At 38.6% G+C, this 24,352-nt stretch overlaps 1 protein-coding gene across 6 annotated transcripts in view; it reads right to left on the bottom strand.

Annotated features, from left to right (window-relative positions):
* The window catches only part of SIPA1L1 (signal induced proliferation associated 1 like 1), a 187,249-nt gene that overhangs the window by 92,153 nt on the left and 70,744 nt on the right, over positions 1-24,352 (bottom strand). For all 6 annotated transcript variants that reach the window (XM_072339363.1, XM_072339362.1, XM_072339367.1 and 3 more), the window contains one exon: positions 16,165-16,241. The gene's annotated coding sequence lies outside the window, so the exon portion shown is untranslated. The remainder of the gene's footprint in view (positions 1-16,164; positions 16,242-24,352) is intronic.

Here is a 24,352-nt window from a genome sequence, read left to right as displayed (position 1 = left end):
AGTAGATGAAGCCTGCTGACTATTGAAGATCCAACTCAATCTATTAGATTGTTACTCGGTAACTTCAATTTTCCCTGAAATTACTAACTGAGCCAAGTTCCCCATAGGCACAATCTTACAATGCAATTATTTTCAAAGAACTAAACTGATTTTCAAAGCTCTGAAGAGAAAATGTCAATACATAAAAACGTGACACCAAGGAATAAAATAGCTTCTGCCCATCACTGAGATTATGACAGATTTCATCCTGACTGTCCACTCTCCGTCAGCGCAGTTCCATGCTATAAATCAATGTTTCATTGCTTCCCCTTCAATTCAAACCCATGAACAACCCAACTGATTTTCTCCCCTAGTAGAGGTCTTCTACCAAAAAAAACCCACCTGATTTCCTGTGATGGACAAATCTCATCTAGGCATATTATTAGATTTCTGTTCACGAATCACTGGAAGGTTTATTATCTGTAATGATCAATTAAAAATATGTTTCCAAGAGCGTTAACATGTCACATGTTTTAAGATCAACAAACAGATTTTCTAAATCTGTGTTCATAAAACAGTAGTTGCATAACTGACTTGCCTTCATTGGGGCAGAAATGTAGGACTCAATGAGGCTTAGCGAATATCAGAAGGATGAGAAAGTAGTCCTAGAGAGAGGACGTGAAATAGTCTCTGATTCAGTCAAGAGAAAAGAAATGTCTTCAAATGACCAAAGAAGAATCAATGACCTTCTGTAAACCTGAAGTCATTCTTCTAAATTAAGAAGGGCCAGAGTCATTAATCTAGCAGTCCTGAGGCAAAAGCTTCAGTCCAACCAGAAAGTAAACAGAACTAGATGGATGCTTTAAGCCAGCATTGTGGAATGATGCTGTCATTCTGTGAGCTATCAGAAGCTATAACCACTTCTACTCTGCAAAAATGGAGTCCCAAGGAGAGAAGGAGACGGTGCAAAGGGAGAGCAGAAAATTCCTTTGGAGTCAGCAGTAGTTTCTCATTACTGGAATTCCAGATTAAGAAATAAACTACAACAAACTCTTGACACAGAAGTCCCTGAAACTTGAGACACAAAAATGAGCCAAATTGAGGCACATAAAAAGTATTCATAATGCAGTCTCCCTCTGAGATATCAGAAGTAGTTAGTCCATATGGAAAGCACAATCTGTACTAAGCTCTACATACTTTTGTACATCTCAAAGATCCAATACCCAGATCGCATAAAATTCCTGTATCAAAAAGTTTGCTTTGGGAATATTTTTGCCTGATGCAGTTTTCAAGAGGAATTAGCAGATTCTCTGACAGTGGAAGAAAAAAAGTAACAGATTCACTAAGTGAATTATGGAGGCCCTTACAGCATGAAATGATGATGCTAAGAGTGTCTGCATGCTCTAGCTGAGAAGGAACCACAGGTGGCTGGTATCTTCCTTCCCATTCTCTTCCCTGTCAGTGCACTCATACTGACATGCTCTAGGCAGCTAAGCTCAACTAACTAGTGCCAGGCCACTGCTTCTGTGGTGGATCCAGAATTCCAGGTTTCAGATGGGACTCCAAAAGATCATTTTCCATCCCTAAGTAGATAGCGTTGTTCAAAGTATTGCACTCATCAACAGCTCAAAAAAATCCAACATAAAAATAATTAAAAAAACACATAAAAAAACACAAACAAACAAACAAACCCACCACAACAGAATCTACTTTCTCAGCAATCAATTATATGCAGACAACTGCAGAATCACACAATCTTTAACGTCCAGAAAAAGACAACCTGTATTTTTAGAACAATGCTCAAGTTTAGCACAGTAAGGCAGGAATAGAAACTGCTTTTAAAACAAACAGTACAAATGTTCAACAGATGTCAAATTACCAACAGTTTCCATCAACAGAATTAACTTCATTTCAAAAAAAACATCTGAACACAAACTGGAAACCATACAACCTTGACCTGAAATATAACAGAGCATACTGTACACTAGCTTTTTCACTTGAAAAGAAAATCTACAAACAAAACATAGCACAGAACCATCCCTTTTGGAAAACTCATCACACTCTATCTCCAACAGCATCCAAGGCAGGCAGATGAATTCACACAGGGGTGAGTAACTCTGCAGCATGCAAAAGGGCTGAGAAGCAGTAAGAGATGAAATGCAACAAGCAGAGTACTTCACAGAGAAGGCAATAGTAAAGGAAACACAAGATGGGGACAACACAAGTTAGGGCAGAACTGCAACCAAGTAGCTGAGTTAACCCTGGTATGGCCTCTGTTCTTGCTGGCCTAGATGGTGTACAGCAGAAAGCAAAGAGAGCTGGGCAGCAATTTGTTCAGCAAGTACAGCAGAGCATTACTTGTATGCCAATATGAAATACTTCACTGTCCACAGCTGCTTTCCAGGGGTTTTCCATGCAATAAGAGTTATTCTGAAGGGCTTCTTACATATTTGAACAGTAGCAAGAAGAATCTGGAATAGATGCACCTGCAGTTCACTTGTGGAGCTCCACAGCACCAGTGGAGAAAATCTGCTACATCTGTTAAAGTACAGTTACTTTCAGTATGTGAAAGTTAATCTGAAAACTGCAACAGCCATTTAACAAAGAAAGCCCATTCTCTGAAGTTACCACAACTCTTAGGCTCATTGATACACTCTACATCTTTAAGAATTGTAGGTCTAAATTCCACAAGTTTGAAATGCTGACAGGCCCATCCAGCACTGTATTCTACTAAACACATGACATTTTCATCAAAGATTTCATCAGCTATTTAAGCATAATCCATCCTGATACGCATCTTCTTTATTTTGCCAGTATTTCAGGATGTTTATTAATACTTATTTACAAAAAGCTCAATTAAAAGTTCTGGCGTGGATCATAATGTTCATTAAGCCATTTGCATTGAAACAAGGAGCTGCTCCTTCCCATTTTTCAGCTGCGCTGTGAATTGCGCTGTACGTAATGGCTGCTGGAATAGACCAAGTTGGAGCACTAAATTCCCTTGTAAAAATGCTACTTATGAAATACTATCATTAAAGCCATCACTGCATTTATTACTGATCTACATGTCTTCCAGGACCTATTTACTCCGCAGTTCCTCATGACAACAAACGAGAATAGAAACAGCACATAGGGTGGTGTGCCTTCGTACTAAACTAAGAGCTCACTTTCTATCAAAAAACTGAGGTCAAAGAAAGCACAGACACACCACTTTGTAACGAAACTTAAACAAAAGTTGGCAGCTTTGGAGCAGCATAGTGTAAATATAAGTTTCATAGAACAAGATGAGAAAAGAGAAGATTTTATACAGGACTTTTTGGAAAGTTTTCAGCTCCATGCAGAAATCGTGTACATATGCAGCCCTCAGGACAATAAGTTCTTTTGTGACATTTTAACAATACTGTGTTAAAGAAAAAAACAAAACACTCCATAGCAAGATATGCCAGAAGAAATTATGTGCTAGATCAAAAGAAGTGGACGGAGTTTTTGATTGTAAGTACTGCTTTTCTTTTAATATTACAGTGCAATTCCAAAATACACTCAGATTGAACTATTCTGAAGAATGCACAACAAATATCTAGTTATTTTAGCCCAAGATACCTCAAAATGCACCTAACTACACCTCCCCTACTGCCATAAATATGTTTCACACAATTAGGGTGTGAAGTGTAGGGAAAGCAGCAGCTGGAAGCTAGGAGACAGCTGAGCATCTAGTGGAATTGATCCCCATTACACTGTGACACTGCACGTGCATTCATTAATGCACACTACCCACTTTATAGAAAGGCGTTTTGTTTGTTTGAATCTATGGTTTCAAACACTGAAAGCCTGTGAATGAAACATGCTGTATCTTTGAAAGAGACCTGAAACACACTCTCAGCAATTCCTTTAAGACAAACTTAAATGCGGGCCTGTCCTACAAACATACTTTCACCAGAGCAACCCACAGGGATAACAGTGAGCAATCCTTACCACAGCATGACACTGAGCTAAAAGCAGAAGATGAAAACAACATTTTTCTACAGAGAAGCGATAGTCTCAGTCACTTTTTCAAAGTTTCACTGAATAAACAGATCTTAACACCTCTCTTCAAGTACAGAAAGGAATAGGTGCAGAACCATGGAAATGTCTTTGCCACTGTCTCTTCATTTAAGCAACTAAAGGACACTGTACTGAATGGAGGACTGATGACAAACAGCACATTGATGATAGCTAAACAGCCAAGGAAAAACAAAACTTGGAAAATAAAACTGCTTTTTGTTCTGCATTATTTTGTTGAAAGACTTGATTCAGAGAATTAGTTAACATTCAATGAAACGTTTCCCTAATTCTGCCATAAATATAAGAAGAAAAAAAAAAAAAAAAGAAAAGAAAAAAAAAGGGAGAGCAATACGTGACGTGCCTGTTGTATACCGTAAAGCAGCTAAAATTAGCCCTTGCAGGTCAAGCAGCTGTAAGGAGTCAGAAGCATCAGATTAACTTCTCAGGAAGCAGACTACTTGAATGAGCAGCAAAAGGCTCCCTGAGCCCCACCAGGTCCTGATCTGCATACAGTCACCTTCCAGATTTGGCATCACTAGCAAATTCCCTTTGGTCTCCTCGAACTGTTGAACACTGTGCTTCTAGTGCACTTTTGGTTTATCCCCAACACCACTCCATTAGGAAACTGTTTAGCAGCTTTCAGCCACAGCATTTTTACTTAAATCTGTCGGAGACAGCATTAGTTAGAAAATACATTTTATTAATGAGATCTCTTAACAACCCATTAAAAATCAGATGGGTTTTAAAGCTGTATAAAATGTTTACAGAGACTCTTGTTAAAAGCACAGAATGTGTATTTCATCTAGCCTTTTAAAGAAAGCAAATATTATTTATTATACATTAAGCAGTAGTGCGCCCTGAGGTTTCTGCTCAGAGCTCTGCCATGTAAATGTGAATGATAAAACAGCTACAAGTTGTCAGCCCAGGCAGAAGCAGCAGCTGGGGAAACGCTTCAGCCTCTCAGGGGCTCAGCACAGCATCATGCTTCTGTTGTTCCTGCTTACGGAGGACAGCTCCCACGAGGATGGCATTTAATTAGTTCCAAAGGCTTCTCAAGGTTCTCATTTCACAAACGGAATGATAATTCAAACACTACAGGTAATGCTATGCATGGAGCGCCATAAAGGTGACTCCCTAACAGCACAGTAATGAATAGCCTCAAGGAGGCTGGCAAGGAGAAAAGGCAGGTGTAGATGTCTCACTGCAGTCACTCCACCTTTAAGATCTCCAAGGGAAAAATGTCCATTAATTAAGAAAGCAATGCTGTTTCACCAGTACTTTTATATACATTTAGCCCACATCACTGCATATTCATGCTGTACTATGGCATCCTATTCCTTACAACATGTTCTTCTACAGGCAGATATATTTCTTCTCATCACTCACTGGTATTTTCTTTTTAAAGTTAGTGTCTAGTGAAGGCCAGCCTCAAAGACCTTACTGTAAGCAAGAAAGCTTATGAAGCAACCCAGCTAAGGATTTCTGTTTCCCAGGGAGTTGAGTGTGAGAACAGGAGTCCAACAACCAATTTGCTGTCCATTAGAAGAGGACTTTCGCAAGAGATAAGGAGGATTTCAGAGATTGAGTGATCAGTACATGCAAAACTGCCCAAACACCACTCAATGGGACAAAGGGAAAAAAGCCTAGTTTTCCCTCAAATCCTTCTGGAGACAAAAAGAAAAATGATATTTACTCCCATAGATAATTTTTAAAGTTGTATCTTCAAAGGCTCTGCAAAATAAACAATGCTTGACCAACTCAGAACAGTTCTGGGCATCACAGTGCCTGGCTGTGTGACACTGCCAGCAATCCTGCCTCACCAAGCCAAACTCCTGCAGAGAAGGGCAGATGGACTGGTCTGGATTTGAAGAATGCATTTAATGGATAACTTCATTAAGACAAACTGAAGCTGACTCCTGATCCAACACCACACTGGCAGCAGCTGATGAGGGGGAAGAAAAAATGAACAGAAGCATCCAATGCAGAACAAGGGCTGCAGCATGGCTCCAGGGTGCCGTGTAAACTGCAGCACGCAGTTAGCTGGGAGCTGTTTAGACAACTTTCATATAAATCCTAAATTAATTCCTTAGATGACCACTTCTTCCTGCAAAATCTTTAGCAAGTTCAGAATACTGATTTTTAAAGCAAAAAAAGAAAAAATAATATTTTTTTGCAGAATTAGGATTAGTATTTTCATTGCTAAATCTAATGCAGACAGTAGTTCTTTTGACTTTACATCAAAGCACACACTGCAGTGAAGACCCTACCTTGGACAAGATCCGTGTGCTTTGCGGTATTCTACTCATTAGTCTTCAAGGATAAAATTACTAAAAAAACCTTGTATTTAAGAAGGGCTGTTCCATGGACTTTGCTAAACTAAATGCTTACTGCAGCAAAACTGTATTTCTAAAGAAACTCAATGACAGTTTTATATGGGAGACAACTAAGAGACGACTCCTCAGCACTGTAAAAACTTCATAAATCCTTCAGAATAAAACCAATTCAAAAAACAACTATTTTCTTTCAAAGAAGTTTTAAACACAAAGTGTACATTCACCAACTGTGGCCTGCCTAAACCATTTTGTTTTAAGCATGTTCTGTTACACACACGAGGGGGTGGAAAAGTTAACACGCTCATATTCATGTAGCTGGCCACAAGTATTCTGCAGCTTTCTGTTCTGAATGGCAGCCAGCAAATCTATCCTGACAGATGAGCATTTTGTTTTCCTTTTGGAATTCCTCTCATCTTTGAGGTTTCACTGGAACCTTGCTTATTAAATAATCTTCACTTTTCTGCCTTCAGGGAAGGCCTGAAAGAAGCCGGCATAGCTGAAGTGCTGACTGAGGCACGAGAGCTCGTTGTGCCCTAGGTAACGCAGGTGCCAACACCAACAGAAAAGAAAGATATTCTTCTCTACTTGGCCCCTGTATTATTTTCTCTACTTTCACCATTTATACATATCCAAAGTCAAAATCAACTCATTTATGAGCATAAATAGGAAGCACAGCTGTGAGAAAAAAAAAAAAAAAAAGTTTTCTATTGTTTGCTCATGACAGCATTTGCAGTTTCCACTTATCAATCCATCTTAATTTCCAGTGGTTCAGACCTTCCCACACTGTTTGCTACATGCCCTACCAGCCTGCTAGCCACACCTGAGATGCAGAAATAATACAAGAGTGATGAAGATTCTGATCAGCCTACCTAGTGACAGCGTGAGTACAGAAGCGAAGACATGATTCAAATTGACAGATGAAATAGAAATAAAGCCAGGAGAACCATAACACATCTACAGCAATGCCAAATCTTAAGGCTATATATAACATACAGCACAAAGCACATACTTTGCAGTACGTAAGCACAGATGCTACTCAGTCTCTCCTTGTGTTGGAAAGTCTGCTGCAGAATCAAATCTTAGCAACACTGTGCTAAAATATTCTAGAACATGAGGAGTGTCAATGCTGCACAAGGAAGTCCATCTCTTTATTATTATTAATTTACACGTTTTCTCACAAAACATGGCAAATTTGTATATTTAGCAAAATTAGTCCACTCTTCTGGCTTCACAGGACTTACTGTAGCTACCCAGAGCTGCAAAGTATGAGCCAGCATTTGAGTAGGTTTTATCACATTGTGCCTTATCTCTTGCTTGCAAAAATGTTGGATGTTACACACATGCTGTAGTCAAGAGAAAATTTCCATTTTGCTCAAGAAGTTGACTTAAACACTTTGTATAATCTTAAGTAGCTTCTAGCATCCCAGACACAGTACATTCCTGGACCGTTCTGTCTGTAATACCTACCCATTCAACACTCTCAAGCCAAACACTATTTCAAGCATTATACACCTCCAGCATTTTTCAACCATCTCAATGTTTTATTTTATTGTATTTTTTGTAAGATTTTAGGGGCTTTTAATTCTGAGTAAAGAGTTTTTCCAGACGTTGGGATAAATACCATCTATTTTATCTTTGGTGCTTAGTCTTCTCTCCAAGCAGTTAAAAATGAGAAGAATGCTGTTAATCAAACTAAAACAGCTCTCAGTTAAATGCTAATCATTACCATCAGTGAAAAAGTATTTCAGCTATATAGGATCTAAGCTCTACCCTTCATATTGCAAATACTCCCTGCCGCTGCATTTTGTGGTTTGACATGCAATTTAAAATTCCTCTTTCCGTGACTTCTCAATTTCTCAGTAATATCTCCCATCTCCTTGGAAACCTGAGCACAACATAACAGGGGCTGCCGGCTCTAATGCTTATAAGCAGGTTAGAAAAAGAAGTGCATTCCCTCGCTAGTCAGGAACAGGTTCAACACCTCATTTTTCAATTAATGTATCCAACATCAACCTGCGCCTCCTCCGCATAATTTTCTTATTTCCCTTCACATCCATTCCCTCTAAACCTATGGATTCCCTCAGCTACTAACTTACACTCACCTGTAAGTTTATTGAGTTTTCTGAGAATCTATATAGAAAAATGTGATATAAGGAGGGTGGTACTTAAACAGTGCTCTACAGAGAAAACCGCCCCATTAAAAAAAGAAAAAGGCAAGAACAAAGACAGCTAAAGATCCCTTTTGCTCAGGTATTTAACATTACAGTATTTATATCAACTGGTTTCTATATCAATTGTTCTTAATTTTATTTCAGATCAGCATAAGATACAAAACAGTAAACAAAATAAGTCCAGCATATGAAGTTTTTTGAGGTTCCATGCCCTCAACCCCTGGTTTGGGAGCTGCTATTAAGATGCTAACGTTGGTGCTACTTACCAGCAAATAACATTTGCTCCCCAGTTCACAAGTCTTTAAACATCACTCACATTGCAATAGGAAACTGCTGCATCTGGATCTGGATTTAGAACTGCCAAAGGAAACACAGGCACACCCCCAGCCCTGAAAAGGAACTCTCCCCTCCTTTTAGTTTAGTGCCACACTCTCAAAGTAGCTTTGAAAACATGCACCTTAAGAACCCTTCACTTTGCTGTAGCACTGTAGCAGATTTAGACACCTCCCTTGCAAGGCCATTTTCGCCACTACAACACAATGTATCTTCCTCAAATGAAACCTAAAACACTAACAGTACTCTTCCTATGGATTACACACACACCTTCAGCTTCATAAGAAGAGTTTTCTCCTATAGGCAAGAACAGCATTTTCTCAACTGAAGCTTGGTGGGAAATCTGAATCATCTAGTTACTGCAGCTCAGCTGAACGCTTTTCAGAGACAGGAACCAAGAACAAGAAGAAGCACAGAAGTTTCAACATGTAGCAGCAAGAATAAAGTTATTTTCCCAAGAAAATGGCACAGAAAAGATAGATCAAGAGTTACCTTCCCAGAATACTGTCAGAGAAGGCGCTCAACTGAATTGGAAGTCGACAAGTTCACTATTAACCAAACAAGTTGTTCTTCATATGTTAACCCAGGGAACTCACTGCTGAGGGACACGGGACTGCAAAGCTGAAAGCTTGCTAATATTAAAGGAGAGCACAAAAGATAAAACACCATCGCAGTAGAAAATATTTAAAAATGAAGACCTGGGAAAGATACAAGTGTCTTTGAGCTTTACAACAGAAGCTAACAGGATCCCAGAGAGAGATTCCCTGGAGTATACTGTTATCATAACAGCCTATTGTAGGTTCTTGTGCACAGTCATCCCAAGCATCTGTTACAAGACCTAACTGAAGAACAGATGGTCTGACCCAAAACAGTGATTCCTATGACCCTGTATTTTTCAGCAGGTGGGAAAAATAAGTTTTGAGGTCTCAAGCAAGCAAAGTAAGATTAACAAAAACAGATAGCTAAATAGGTTTCAAAGCCATCTGGTATTCATGACTTTGGGGAAATAATATTCCTAAAGATTTTGCATGATGTATTTTCCCCAGTCTCTCTACTGAGAAAACAGCCCTCTATAAACTCCACCAAATGCAAAGATGACTTAGCTCCAGAAGCATAAACGTTATGGAACTAGTAAATGTATCTCTGTTTTATGTAGAGCTAGAGGACCACAACAAGCTGTACAGTGAAATTTATAGAAGCAGAAGAAATCAGCATGTCTAGATAAATGTTAGAGGCAATTTTCAGTATGATTTGAAGAGATTACCATACTGGTAAAACCAAGGAAAACAACATAGATGGGAAAAGGAAATTAAAAGCACATGAAAATTCCTCCAAACAAGCCATCTGACTTTTGAATAAACAATTCATCTACTCCTATCCCCATCCAAGTTTTCCTAAGCAAGTAAGACTTCCACAGTCACAGCTGCTACCCTTCCTTTCCAAATAAATTATACCAATTAACCATACACCAGTTTTGACCAAGTTGGATACAACTCCAAATACATCAGAGGTGATGTACTCCTAAAATTTAATGAGAATTTGGCAGTTTGATAGGAAAAAGACTAAATTAGTGTCAACACTAAAGAAAAAGTTGCAGCAAAAGCCCTTTATGGTTTGGTCTACTGCTTTGAAACAATTTCACTATGCTTGTTTTGTTGCTTTTTGTTGTCGTTGTTTGTAAGAGTATAATCAATGGCAAAGCAAGCAACCTTCATTTAATACCAGGTAAGAGAACAACTCTAAGAAGTTTTCAGAAAGCAGACAAAGCTGAAGCCCACATACCTACGGAGGTCTCCCATCAGTTTATTCCTGCTCCTGCCATCACATGCCCATGAACCACACAATGGGATGGGCTGCCTGAGCTAAACTGTTAGAAGTACGTAAGGATGGGGAAAAACAGGACTTTTTAGCTGGATCATTCCCTCAATCTGCCTTTGCGTGTATGAACTGTATGAACATTTAGGACAGTGAAGGAAGCAGGAACAGGCAAGTAGGAAGTTCTTACAGTATCTGCCAGGGATTAAGAGCCCTCTGTTCTCAAGCAGACAGTTGATAAGAAACAGAAGGTCTATAAAATCATGGAAAACAGGGAAAAGAGATAAAGGAAATCATCATTTGCGTTTTCTTTGAACTTTACAGTTGGGCAGCAAATAATAGATACCATTTTCAAATCAGTGACAGTATCTGTACCAGCCACAGAGTATTACTAGACTATAGAAACACTTATCGCTACATGAATCAAACAAAAGCATAATCTACTAAAGCCTATTATGTATATATGTTTCCAGTGATTCCAGAATCTGCTTAAAGTTGTGAGTGAACAAGGTGGTAAAGTCCAACTATTGTACACTTCCCTTGCTCTCATGCTCTTCTTCAAGCATCTGATGCTGAATGAGCATGATGACCTAAAGAAGGTTGTTAAGGTAAATGGATGTACAGCCTGACCCACCACATTTGTTCTTATGCTCTTCTTAACCAACTACGTTATATTAAGTTATCTGAACGAAAAAGCAATCACTGGCATTTTGGAAATATTTATATTCAGAGCATCATAGGGGAACCCCATAGAATTCAAATCACATAAAAGAATACACCAAGTATTTTATCCAAAATATGACTACATATTGGTAATTATTTCTACTTGGTTAAAAAGTTTAAGGAAAGAATTGCTGCAATAATATTCTGTACTAGAAGAAAAAGATCAAGGATATAAAGGCTTTGTTAAATTAAAATCCTTTCTTGAACTGATTTTTTGCCATTAACAAATGTAAAACACTGACTTCACCTAAAATGAAGTGAAAAATCTGAAAGAGGCCTCCCACTCTAAAGATCGCTTTCCCTCCCTCCCTTCCCATACAGACGTGGAAAAAATGGACTTGTGATGTGTTGACTCACTATGCACCATCACTCAGATATCTTTCCTCAGTGACAGCACACTTTGTATCACATTTTATCCTCACACGTGAGGTAAGAGAACATTCTGTTTTGGTATAGCTTTTGCCTGTGTATTTTAAGCACAGGTTAAAAAAAAGTGTAGGTATACTGTAAAAAGCTGCATTCCCAAATCTGATTATAGATAGAGAATACAGCTTAAAATACATTAATCTCCAAGAAACAGTCTTATTTTATTTAGGAGAATTCCTTCTTGAGGTGCTTCCTTCAAGATTTTTTTCAAATCCTACTGGTAAGACAGCACTTCTGATAATACGGCACCTATACAGAAAGTTTCTCTGTTGAGAAACAAACAAAAATCAAGCCACAACATTAACTTTTAACATGCACACATTAGAAGAGCAACAGTAATACCTTAAGAAACATCTGAAAAACTCTGGCAGCCGGAGTTTTTCCTTCTTCATAAAGAAAATATTTTACTGTGATAAAAGAAAGATAAGAAAGATACGCACAGATCAACAGTGTTTGTGATAGCCAATTACACTTTAAGTTATGGTGAGCCTGACAGTCACTATGCTGAGACTGTAGTTGCTTTCTCTGACAACTTCAAATGCTTCTCCTAAGAATCATTTGCACCCAGAGTGTAAAAGTTCTTACTGAGCCCTGCTTTGAGGGACTCGTAGCACTACTGTACTCAGCTCCTCTAAATAATACATACCTCTATAACCACTGATAATTCAGGGGCAGGTAAAGCAGATCCACACCACAATTTTGAACAATTTCAAAATAGAATTGGAGGCATATTGAGGGGAATATATATATATATATATATGCATATATACGCACACACACACATATATACAGTCAGCATAAACTCCTCAGCCCTGTTTTTTTTATGCTGGCAGTTGTTTCAGAAGTGTATTCATATATTCCTGGTCACAGTAACTTGTAACCAACTGGCTGCAGTACCTTCTTGCAAATTCTTACACCTAGGAGTACATTCCCAATAGCACACATCTGTTTGTGTATTCTTAAACAGAGCAATTTTAAGTATCCTTAACATACATTTGATGTATCGGCTAACAGTAACTGAGAAGCAGAACTACCATTATTTACAGACTCATATTGATATTTAACATTAAAAAAAAACAATCCTGTATCTTCATACACAAAGCAACTTCCATTCACAAATGCATTACCTTAGCAAAAAGGAAAATCATCACTTGACACAGTTAAAGATTCACAAAGCTACATTCACTCAGTTCATGGAAAACTCTTAGTCGCTAACTTCAAAATGTAATGCCTCTCTTCCCAGGAAAATTCTGGGATGAAACCGGTAAACAAAACCAGCTCACAACAAACTATATGCCTTCCTTCAAGACAATTTTTCATGGAGCTCTGATACAGCACCCCTGGCCTCCTTAAATCATACAGGAACATCTAAGGGCAACTTTGTCAAATGCAGCACAGAGATGTACGTGGCTGAGGAGGGAGGCAGAACATGCACAACCTCAAACAACTCTGCAGCCACAACACCATGAGCACACACAATGTGAGTTCTGCACAGCGTGATGCAACAGCATAGGCAAGGAAGGACGTTTGCAACTGAAGTCAGTCAGGGTAACCTCAGTTATGAAAAGTTGGGGACATAACTGTCACGCTGCCTAGTCTGGGGATCACTGGGAAGATGCTTCTACATTGACCTCCAAGTTTTCTGTTTGTTAATTGTTTTCTTCAGCATTTTATAAGACATTTGATTATTCCTCTTCCACTGCTCAATTGCACTGTTATTGAAAATACTTCAGTTCATGGATGACAAACAGGCTTTACATTCCACTGGTGGTTCCCAGGCCAGAAGCTGAGAACAGACACACACTGGTAAATCCTAAGAAAGCAATACATTTGAGTGATTTCCTTTAAAAAAAAAACTACTTTGGGGTCCATCCATCAAATTGACAAGCTGTTGGCTGCCCTTGCTTCTCTTCGAATTGTTACAGCTAGGTTCACTGCTGACTCATCAAGTAATTTGCTTACTTTCTTATATTTCCAGCTATGCTAAACTGAATGGCGACAGCACAGGCTCCTAGCCTCATTAGCCTCATTATTCCATATTTTGCACTGTGTATGGCTCTTTCTCCAGTAACTGGCCTACTCATGTGATATCATCCCACTCCTAAGAGTCTGAAATTCTAAAAATAAATCCAGTGGGCTTTTTTTGTTTTGTTTTTGAAAAATAACGGTGAATGATCAGATGAAATTGCTGGAAAGGCTATTAAATTCATGACAACAAAATACAGTTCTGGTACCAGTAAGGAACATTTACGTAAAGCTGCTATTGAGCTCCAATTTTTTGCTTGATTCACTGACATCAAATCACAAAGGCTAAAGCCCCCATAGGTCAAGCTCCTTTTCACAAATTTCTTCTTACAGTTTTATAACTAAAACAGCACTTAGATGTTCTAACTTACAAAATCATTTTAACTGTGAGCAATCAGACCAATAAGCAACGCTCTGACTTTTTTTTTTAAATCATAAATGACAAATAAGAGATAGTAGAGGAGCAGGTTGTTTTACTTCTTTTTCTTCCTGTAGGGGGGAGAAGAGTCAATTGTGACATACAATCCAATAATCTCATTATTTGCTGTTTTTAGCATTAAGAGACTCACATACTAAGCCATCCATACTTGCCATTACTTCTGTATACCAAAAAAAACCCTGATAATTTTAAAATTTGAGTTCTGTAAAAAGTAATAGATAGCATTCACAACTGCTACTTTTTGGTAGCACTACTGCGATTACTAAACTCCTACACTTGCATTCATAACCACAGCACTGTTCCCTCTCAGGAGAGTACAGTCAGTCCAAGCAGTCCATTTGTTTTCCCAGTTTGAGTCCTCTGCCAACTGACTGATCACCACAGCAGTTCCTAAGTCTCCTTCCCTTGAAACTGCCTCCCTGCCACCCCCTTCATGCAGGGGATGGGGAACCGTGGGGCTGTTTCTGGCTTGCTCCAAGCAGCTGTCACCCAGGCCATGCAGCCCCCCCGTGACTTCATGAGCCAAACAGTCTTCATAACTCTGCCTTTTCCATCCCAATTCCTGCAACTCCCAGAGTAGCTGCTGTTCATGTTATGCCTAAAACCAACCCCCCGCTTCCAAATGTTGGCCCTACTCGTCTCCTGCTGTATCCTGCAGATGCATTTCTCTGGCTTCCAGAAAGGAGAAATTTAAGGGCTCAAGAGAAAGGAAATTCATTCTTCTCCCTGCCCCTGCTCCATTCTTCAATTTTCCAGGCCCACGCTTACTTCCTTGCATTACAAATACATTCAGCTTCCAAAATAGTAGAAAACTACCTCCTAACAAAAACCAAAAGAGCCTCTTCTTGCTGATGCATCACATCAGCTTAGGCTCATGTAAGTGCCAGAGAGAGAGAGAGAAGGAGCAGGAGTAAGACACCCATCTTTCACAGTATTGTCTAGCTGTAGCATAAAGCTACCAGCTGTAATTCACATTCAGAGCCTTCCAACAAAGTTCATTATTATCCTAAAGACTTTAGGGATGTGCATACACATTCCAAATTTGAAGAAAAAATGCCAAATACAACACATGTATATAAAAAAAGCTCATGGCTCAACTAAACTAAGACCATAAAAATCCATATTTCTGAAGAAACAAATGCACTACTCGTCAGCAATTTTAGTAAGTTCTTACTTCTGCAATTTGATCGTAATTAAGGGTATAAATGAAAATCAAGATCTCATGGGGTGCCCATCTTCAAGCACCCAGATATGTGCACAGGTCTGATGGCTGTACTACCATGATTAAACTGCCAAACCAAGCTAAGCAGGCAGATCAAGACCCTCCCCCTTCCTCCTGTTCAAAAGTGCTAAACCAAAAAATATATATCAATCCTCAATGATCCCTACAATATGATTCTTGTAATCTAAAGGGGAGATAACACTGCTCTGAAGTAGAAAAATGAATTAATGATGTTTTGATATAGGACAGCTCACTCAGACACCACACAGGACAGATTTACTGTTCTCATCATTAAATAAAACATTCAGAAATCCCCAGAGACTTATTTTTCACCAGTGTTGACAGAGACACGTACTGCTTTTATTATCACCGTCTAAGCTAAGAATAGAAGTTTACTCTGCATTTCAAACTTCCAAAGCAAAAAAATAAAAATTAAAAAAAAAAAAAAAATAGGAGTTTCCCCTGAGTATCTATCATTATTCTCAGTTACGAGCCATGAAAAATCATACACAATTTGAGGTTAAGACAATTGGAATATAAGACAAATTATTTTACATACTAAATTCTGTTCAGACTTCACTGCAAACACACATTACCATGAGTGTTTTCAATTAATTCATGTTATGAATGTGCTATTCACAGAAGAGTTCCACTTACAGAAAGACAGTTCCTCTTGGTAGTATCACAGACATCTGACGAAGGGCACAGGAAATCTCTCTTCAAAGACGTAGCAGCTGGTAAAATAGAGAGAAAACTAAGCAAAATATACAGATAAGATATTCTTGTTCAGAGTTAACTAACTCAAGAGTTAGGTAGCCAAAGAGTCTGAGAACAAAATTCTTGAGAAAGAAACCTTCTACAGAGAGCATCTGTCACAAAATCCCAGGCTTTTTTTTATCAGCAGAGCTATCAAACAGCAGTACTTTCACGGATGGCCCAATCCACACATTTCAAAGCCAAACAATTGCATGCACTTCACTGTTCCCAAAACCACTGTTGTTGCTCATTTCTGCCTGACACTCATGAATCCATTCCTCCCACTTTTCTGCTCACATCACACAATCCTGTTCCCTCCTCCTCTTTTTCTTTTCAACCGTTTCCTGCTCTTACATTCTTTTCTTTCTCTCCTCCCAGTGGCCCATTCTTCTGTCTCCCAGCCAAGCATCTTTTCCTTTCTTTCTGTTCTTCAGCCCTCTGGTATGTGAATCACAAGCGTTTCCTCTCTCCACACCACACTGATGCCAGCACAGAAAGCACCACGTGTACAGAACAGATTGTCTCTGCACGCTCAATGCTGAGACCTGCAGCTAACAGAACCTACTGCCGAAAAAAAAGCAATTAGAGGGGAAGACCCACAGACACTGCAGCCCCACACCAGGGGAGACTCAGGTGCTCTGCTACTATGTGCCAAGTGTAGCTATGTTTGCAAATCATGAGACTGCATTCTTCTGCAAACTTAACAGTCAGAGCAGTAAACTAAATCATGCACAAACATCTGTGCAAGTTAGAAGTCACTGAAATAAAAGGCTTGAACTGGGACAGGTCAAGAGTCCCCTGAACAGCTTTCTGATGCATAGAACAGGTTTATCCAGGAGCATTCAAAATCTCTGGCACAACACAGCTCTCAATGAAATAAATACCTCATTAGCTAAACTTAGCAAGATAGCCAAGACACACCGTGCACAGCATCAGTACATGCTGCACACCAGAGCTCAGGCTTGTTCCCTCCCACCCTGTGGTGTGAGGACTCTCAACCAATCTCAGTTCAGTACATGGGGGTGCCAGCACCACTCCTTTCAAAGGCAGCACTGGAGCAAACATGTTCAGTGAAATCCTGTGTATGCCATACTCCATACTCCAGGACGTTGTATTTAACTTCATGAATTTTTCCAGCTGTTCATTAATTCCCACTGACAATGGGGAGAAGAGCACAGATGGAAAAGAAAATCAAAATCAACCTTCACTCAACACTATAATATCTTCCTACTGACAGTAATGTAATTCTACTGGGTTAGGCTTTGCAATTTTTGTATTTAGAAAATGCCCTCAAATTATCATTCAGGTTAGAAAAAGCAAGCTAATAATAAGCTCTGGTACACAACTACATTTTCAGACCTTCAGCTATTTGGAATTATTTTCTACTTGTTTTGCACTTAGAATGCTTTCCCAGACATGATAGATTAAACAGAAGCCCGTTCTTCAAACAGAAGTTATCAGAAAACTTACACGGAAAAAATCTACTAAGCCATACTGAATCTGCATCTGTTTATTTAGCTCTGCATTGCTCTTTAATGTCTTGATCTCACTGCTTAAATTTAGATCTATTCCATAGAACGGAATAAAGTAAGAAAGAGATGGTATCTTCTCAGAGTAGGGGTTTTCAGTCTGAGTCACATCACCAGCAGGACCACTAAAGGATGCTCAAGTACTAGCTCAGTATTTCACAAAGGAAATTTGTCAAACAGCAGATATTTATGAAAAGAGGCATTAGAGATGTCTGGACAGTTTCCAGTCACAATGGATTCAGCTTCCGGAGCATGTAGACATGGCAGAGTATTCAAATTATTACATTTTTAATGTGTGGTGCTTTACCCACTTATTTAATTACCAGTAAATTTGAAAACTTGAACAGTTTAATCCACCTACTTAGTTACAATAACCTATACTGGAGTATATAAATAACTAGTCTAAATTGTTCCTATAGCATTACTGATTTGCTTTGAGAAATTCCAGAACACTATGCATGTCTTTCAACAACAGCAGAGTAGAGAAAGTGAATGTAAGGAGTGATAGGACAAACAAAATAACAAAGATGAGTTATAAGACAGATTTGGATATATCTCTGGAGGAAAAAGAACAAGGAAGAAATCAATTTAAGTTAAAGAAATTATAGTCAAACTAAATATAATATTCACTTTTGTCTGGACAGATGTCTAAGGGGAGCAGCAGATGTGATTTATGTAAATGATGCTTCTGACATCATCCAACATGACTTGTAGATCATGTATCTGAAATAACTGCTGTATTTAAGCATAACTGCTGGATAATTAGCTTCCAGAGAACTGAAACCACAGCTTAGTTTAAAATAAAAATAAAAATTAAGAAAAAGCAAAAAACTAAAACAAAGCCAACAGGGAAAGCATTAGAGTATTTCACGTTGAGTCAGCTAAAGCTTGTCCTGCATCAAGTTTTGCTTCATATTTCCATTAACAATGCAGATACCCAAATGGAAGAATACTGAAAGAATCTTTAAGTGTCACCACACCAGGGGACTAAAGAGCATTCAGGAGATAGCTGCAATTAAAGGTGAGCTTGATAAATCAGAGATTCCAAAGCCAACCACATATGGTCCGTTCAGATGAAAGTAAAACAAAATACTATAGGTCTGAAAGAGATAAAGAAATGATTTTTTTTTAAAAAAGGAAATAGTGAACTGAAGAGTAATAACACAGAAAAGAACTTATCTGTACTGGATCAGTGGCTGAGTAAGAGTCATAAACATGATGCTCCACTCAGACAGGTATCATTCTGGAAGGTACAAAGACTACAGTGCAAAAGGAGTGAAAGGAAATATTTCAAGTCTACACAGTATGATAGCCCTAGCTTTGAAATACCACACAGATAATTCTGCATTTTGAGAAACGTATCTTAAAATCTGTTTCTAAGGTTACTAAGAACAAACTGACAGCAACTGAAAACAGAAACTCATCTTCTTAATATACAGTTATGCATATCTGTTATTCCAAGACGTGTTTAAAGTAAATAAAGTTGTGTGTTTTTTATGGCCTTTAAGTACAAACTCATTTCTGTGAATTATTTTAAGTGACAACTCACATCAACTGATTTCTCTTGCTCTTTGCCTCCTATCCTCTAATAGGAAAATTCATTCCAACTGAAGTTCCTCTTTTCTGTGTCACTTTGTAAACGTAACTTGAAATATTTTAATTAGAATGAAACAACGCAGGTATCAGAAAATCGCAATATGCTTAACACTGTTATCTGCATTTCTTTTTCCACATCTGGCAGCTTTCCATCCAATCATAATTTGAAACTTGGTTTCAGTGTGAGGGCTTTCATTTTTATTCCTTTTTCAAAGTGTCAGAATACATCGTATGTTGTGTATGTACCTTCACTATGAAACAATCTGGATTTTACCTACAGATGTCTGCACACACACATGTATTTTAGCTCCATACACACATGTGTATTTTAGCTCCAATTTTATTTTTCAGGTTTCCTTTGAAACAGCAATAATATTCCGACTCAAACTTTGCCAAAACTGGCACAAGTTTACCTAAATACAGAGATAGTGAGAGCATCTATCAGAGTGGAAGCATTAACAGCACATACCAAAGTGTGACACCATCTTTCAGCCTTTCATGGAATTCAGACTATAAGCAAGCAACCCTTGTTTAGGTTTTACCCCCAGTTCTTTCATCAACATTCCTTGCTGGTAGAAATTTAATAATAGTACATTTTCCACATATACAGATTAGCTTCTGTGATCTGGACATGCGGCAGCAAATAAGCACTGGCAATAGTAAAAACAAAAACAAAAAAAGCCCTCTAAATACTCTTTTTCTATAAAAGCATGCATATTTTCTAGTTCAGAGATCAGTAAGATGGAATAACATGAAAAGCCATTTGAAAACCCAAGACTCTTTATGTATCACGTGAAAATATTTGCTGAAGGATAGAAAGATTTTGATTGCATCTCCTGAATATGTTAAACTATGTGTGAAACTAGAACATGACTTCCAGGTCCAACAGACCTGCACCTGAAGGAATGAAAGAAGTAAACCAATTCCAGGAAAGGTACCTGCAGTACTGCCAGAAAAGTAAAGAAAGTAACCACTGACATTTGGACAGAAAGAAATATATATATCACACTGTTTTCTCTGACACTGTGGACAGAATGCAGCGGTTTTAGTTGCATACTAACACCCACTAGCACAAACAAAAGACACACCAATTATTTATTCAGTATGTAGAATAAATGTTGTTGTTTTTTTAAACTAATCCTCTTAACATCTCTTTTTCCTGACATATACTTTAACAGAAGAAAAAAAGTAGAGAACTGGCTGACTGGCAGAGCTCTGATGGTTGTGATCAGCAGTGCAGAGTCCAGCTGGAGGCGTGCAGCTAGCAGTGCTCCCCAGGGGTTGGTACTGTCTCTGGTTTTGTCCAACATCTTCATCAATGACCGGGATGAAGGAATAGACTGCATCACCAGCAAGTTTGCTGATTATAGAAAGCTGGCAAGAGTGGCTGACATACCAGAAGGCTGTGCTGCCATTCAGTAAGACCTGGACAGACTGGAAGGTTGGGCAGAGCATAACCTAATGAACTTTAACAAGAGCCCAAGTGTAGACTCCTGCACCTGGAGAATAACCACAGGCATCAATACAGGCTGGAGGCTGACCAGCTGAAGAGGAGCTCTGCAGAGAAGGATCTGGGTGCCCCGGTGGACAAAAGGTTGGCCATGAGCCAGCAGTGTGCACTCACAGCCAAGAAGACCAATGGTATCCTGGAGCACGTTAAGCATAGTGTGGCCAGCAGGTCAAGGGATGCTATCTTCCTTTATACTCTGCTCTGCTGAGGCCACATCTGGAATACTATGCCCAGTTCTGGGCTCATTTCAAAAAAGACAGGGATCTCTAAGAGTCCAGGAGAGGGCAACAAAGACGATTAGGAGCCTGAAGCAAGTCCCACTTGAGGAAAGGCTGAGAAACCTGGAACTCTTACAGTATGGAGTAGAGAAGGCATAGAGACAAACTGTTAATAAATATCTTAAGTGGAAGAGACTGCCCAGAAGGGTTGTGGAATCTCCTCTGGAGACATTCCAGACCCATCTGGACACCTACCTGTGCACCCTATAGTACAGAATCTGCTTTAGCAGGAGAGTATAGCTTGATCTCTAGAGGTTGCTTCAAACCCCTACAGTTCTTTGATTCTGTGAAAAAGAAACCTCCATCAAGAATCCAGCAAGCTGGAGAAAAACTTACAACAACATAGTAAAAGAGAACAAGTTACCAATATCCACATGTACAAGCCAACACCACTACTCATGAAAGGTTACAGACACTTGTTGGCACATGGGTACTACACAGGGATAACATTAGCATCATTCTAGAGAAGATGAGCTCTCCTTGCATAGTGCTTTCCATCAGAAAACAATTCTCAAGGTATTTCCCTTCTACATTTTGAGATCTTGCAAACATACACAACCAGCAGCAAGCTCTGAAGTACTGAACTACCAACCTTATTCACCAGCAGGTCTTTGCCACCAACAGCTGCCAAGTTACATGGTCGTTGCATGAAAAATCCATGAAGTCTCAATGCCTTTAAAAGACAAGAAACGGCTTTATATGGAGAGCCTGATGATTAAAAGAGGCAAATCTGTGGCAAAGTCTGCAATATAGTTCAAAGCTTGTGACTTCTGGTCCAGCATTTCCATTTTTAGACAATGATTTGGTCTACATTCTGGGTATATTTTTTAAAAAATGTGCCCTCTTATATACAGAGAACTAAATTAAAATAAAATTAAACATTACACTACAGAATAAACAGCTGTCTAAACATCTTTTGAAGTCCAGAAAAGAAATCCTACATCATTGTGAGGGATTTCATTCTTGAATAGGTTAGGCAGAGACACCTTGATATCATCAACAGAACTCCCTAGTATTTTTGGAATTTGCTTTTGGTCTGAAGGGTAGAGAGGATGGATATTTATGCTTCTTTTTCATGTATTCATTTACATTCTTTTGGTCAGAATAAAGATACTTGTACATTAGATCCTATTCTGACAGACAAATTCTATTACTGAATTTCTAAGTGAGAATCTATCAAAATACAGGAAAAAACCACCTGGTTTACACAAAACAAAACATTGGTCCAAAAGGTGTTATTGTTTTATACTGATCCTGTTGCTGTTATAAAGAGAAACTATGCCGAGGTACCCTCTGTTCCTGCTTGTGATAGATCTATGATTACACTGCGTACTCTTAAAAGTATAACAAATGCACTAGAACACATTGTAAAGATTCTCAGACTAACAAAACAGACTTGCAGAGATAGTTACTAATTCTAACTGATAACACAAAACACTTTCCTACTAATAAGGTATTGATGGCATTATCTTACATTGGGTCATCTTACTTTGTACCACATAGGTTTCTCTTCTGCAAAGCACAACATCTTGACATAACTGTTTCTCATTTGTGACAATACTCATCCCTAAATACATTTCAATGCAGTTCTGTAATTCCTTGTCAGAAGTACTCACTGGACAATAACTGTTTTCCAGACACCAAATCTGAAATTACAGGTCTGATGTGCTTGTGCTAAAATAAACTGATACTATAAGCCACAAAGTTAAATTGCATAAAAGCAAACAAACGCAGACTAAATAAGATGAAAATTATGTTTCATGCCCAGACAGATTAGCTCGGGGGGGAGGGGGAGAGGGAGGAAGAAGAAGCATAAAACAAAGATGTTCTCATTACTGGTGTGATCCTGAGATGTGCTGGTATCACCCAGAACAAATTCCTGCCCCGAGAATTGGTTCTGCTGAAAAAGGGGGGGAAAGAACAATGTTACTTCTCTACAGCCAACTGGAAGGAAAGAAGAACATATCCCTTCTTTTTGCCAAACAAAACGGCAGCAACAATACACCTGTACACGGCACTGTGAATCATTCTGAAGAGGACACTGTCCCTCTGTCATGCCTCTGCACAGAATTTCACACTGAGTACCAAATGCTATTTATTCCCAAATAAAAGAATAATAAAAAAGAGAAAGAGGAAGGCAATGAAGAGTTAAAAAAAAATAAATTAAAAAAAAAAAAATCCTGATTAAGTTTGTGAGCCAGAAGTCACCAAGTAAGCCTACAAGCCATTCCCATATTCCTCCACACACAGCTGTTGCCAGGGTCTGTCAGAGGCAGCACCACTAGGCCAGAAGGACCTTTGATTTAACCAAAAGCAGATAAGCTAGATGTAATGTGATTTCTGGATGAAAGACGACTGCTAGGATTTTAATGTATGTGAAAATGAATCCAACTTGTCCAAATATTTAACCTGCTCTTTTAAGATGGTCACGAGTATCAACATTCCTCTCTATATCCAAGCCATTTTAATAAAAGAAAAGCTGAAAAACCCGGATTAGCCTTTACCAATGAATACATGACATCTTCTTTGCAGAACAATCCCAGAGGGAGTACTTGGCCCAAATTTTAATTTCACAGTGAAGATATTAAATAGCCACTGCCTTTACCTGCTCTTTATTCTTTTTCTTCCCCTCTCCCTCAAAACTTACTATATCTATTCCTGCTTCCCTTTTATAGTCAAGGACAGAAGCAAGAAGCAAAGATTTGCAAGGAATGTATGTCTGTCCCCTCTTACTCCCTCACAGCCTAGCATGTAAATGTTTAAAGAATGCTATAAACTTTTGATTCCAAATTAATCCCAGCTGGGAAGACACTCAGTCTCCAGTTATTTCATAGTTCATTTTCTTTCCAAACAACCTCCTCCCAATAGCCAATTGTTTTCCAAGAAAAGAGGCTATAGCAGTATTTTCTCCTCTTAAGAAGGAAGAGTGTGCTGGTTCTTAACATCAACTTTTCCTCCATTCTGCAAAGATCTTTAGCATGGGTTCTAGAAGAGAGTGGAAGAGGTATTAAAAGAGAAAGTTATTCTTTAGAACACCTAGAAAGAAAAAGAAAATAAAAGACAACAAAAAAGAAAACAAATGTTAAACTTTAATTAAAACAATGATTACTAGTGCTTCCTCATGCTACAAATAATCATATCTTTCTTATATGTCCTACACACACACTTATTGCAAC

This window comes from Excalfactoria chinensis, chromosome 5, assembly GCF_039878825.1.
Source record: "Excalfactoria chinensis isolate bCotChi1 chromosome 5, bCotChi1.hap2, whole genome shotgun sequence".
Taxonomy (NCBI): Eukaryota; Metazoa; Chordata; class Aves; order Galliformes; family Phasianidae; genus Excalfactoria; species Excalfactoria chinensis.
This window is presented reverse-complemented; position numbering and strand designations above follow the sequence as displayed.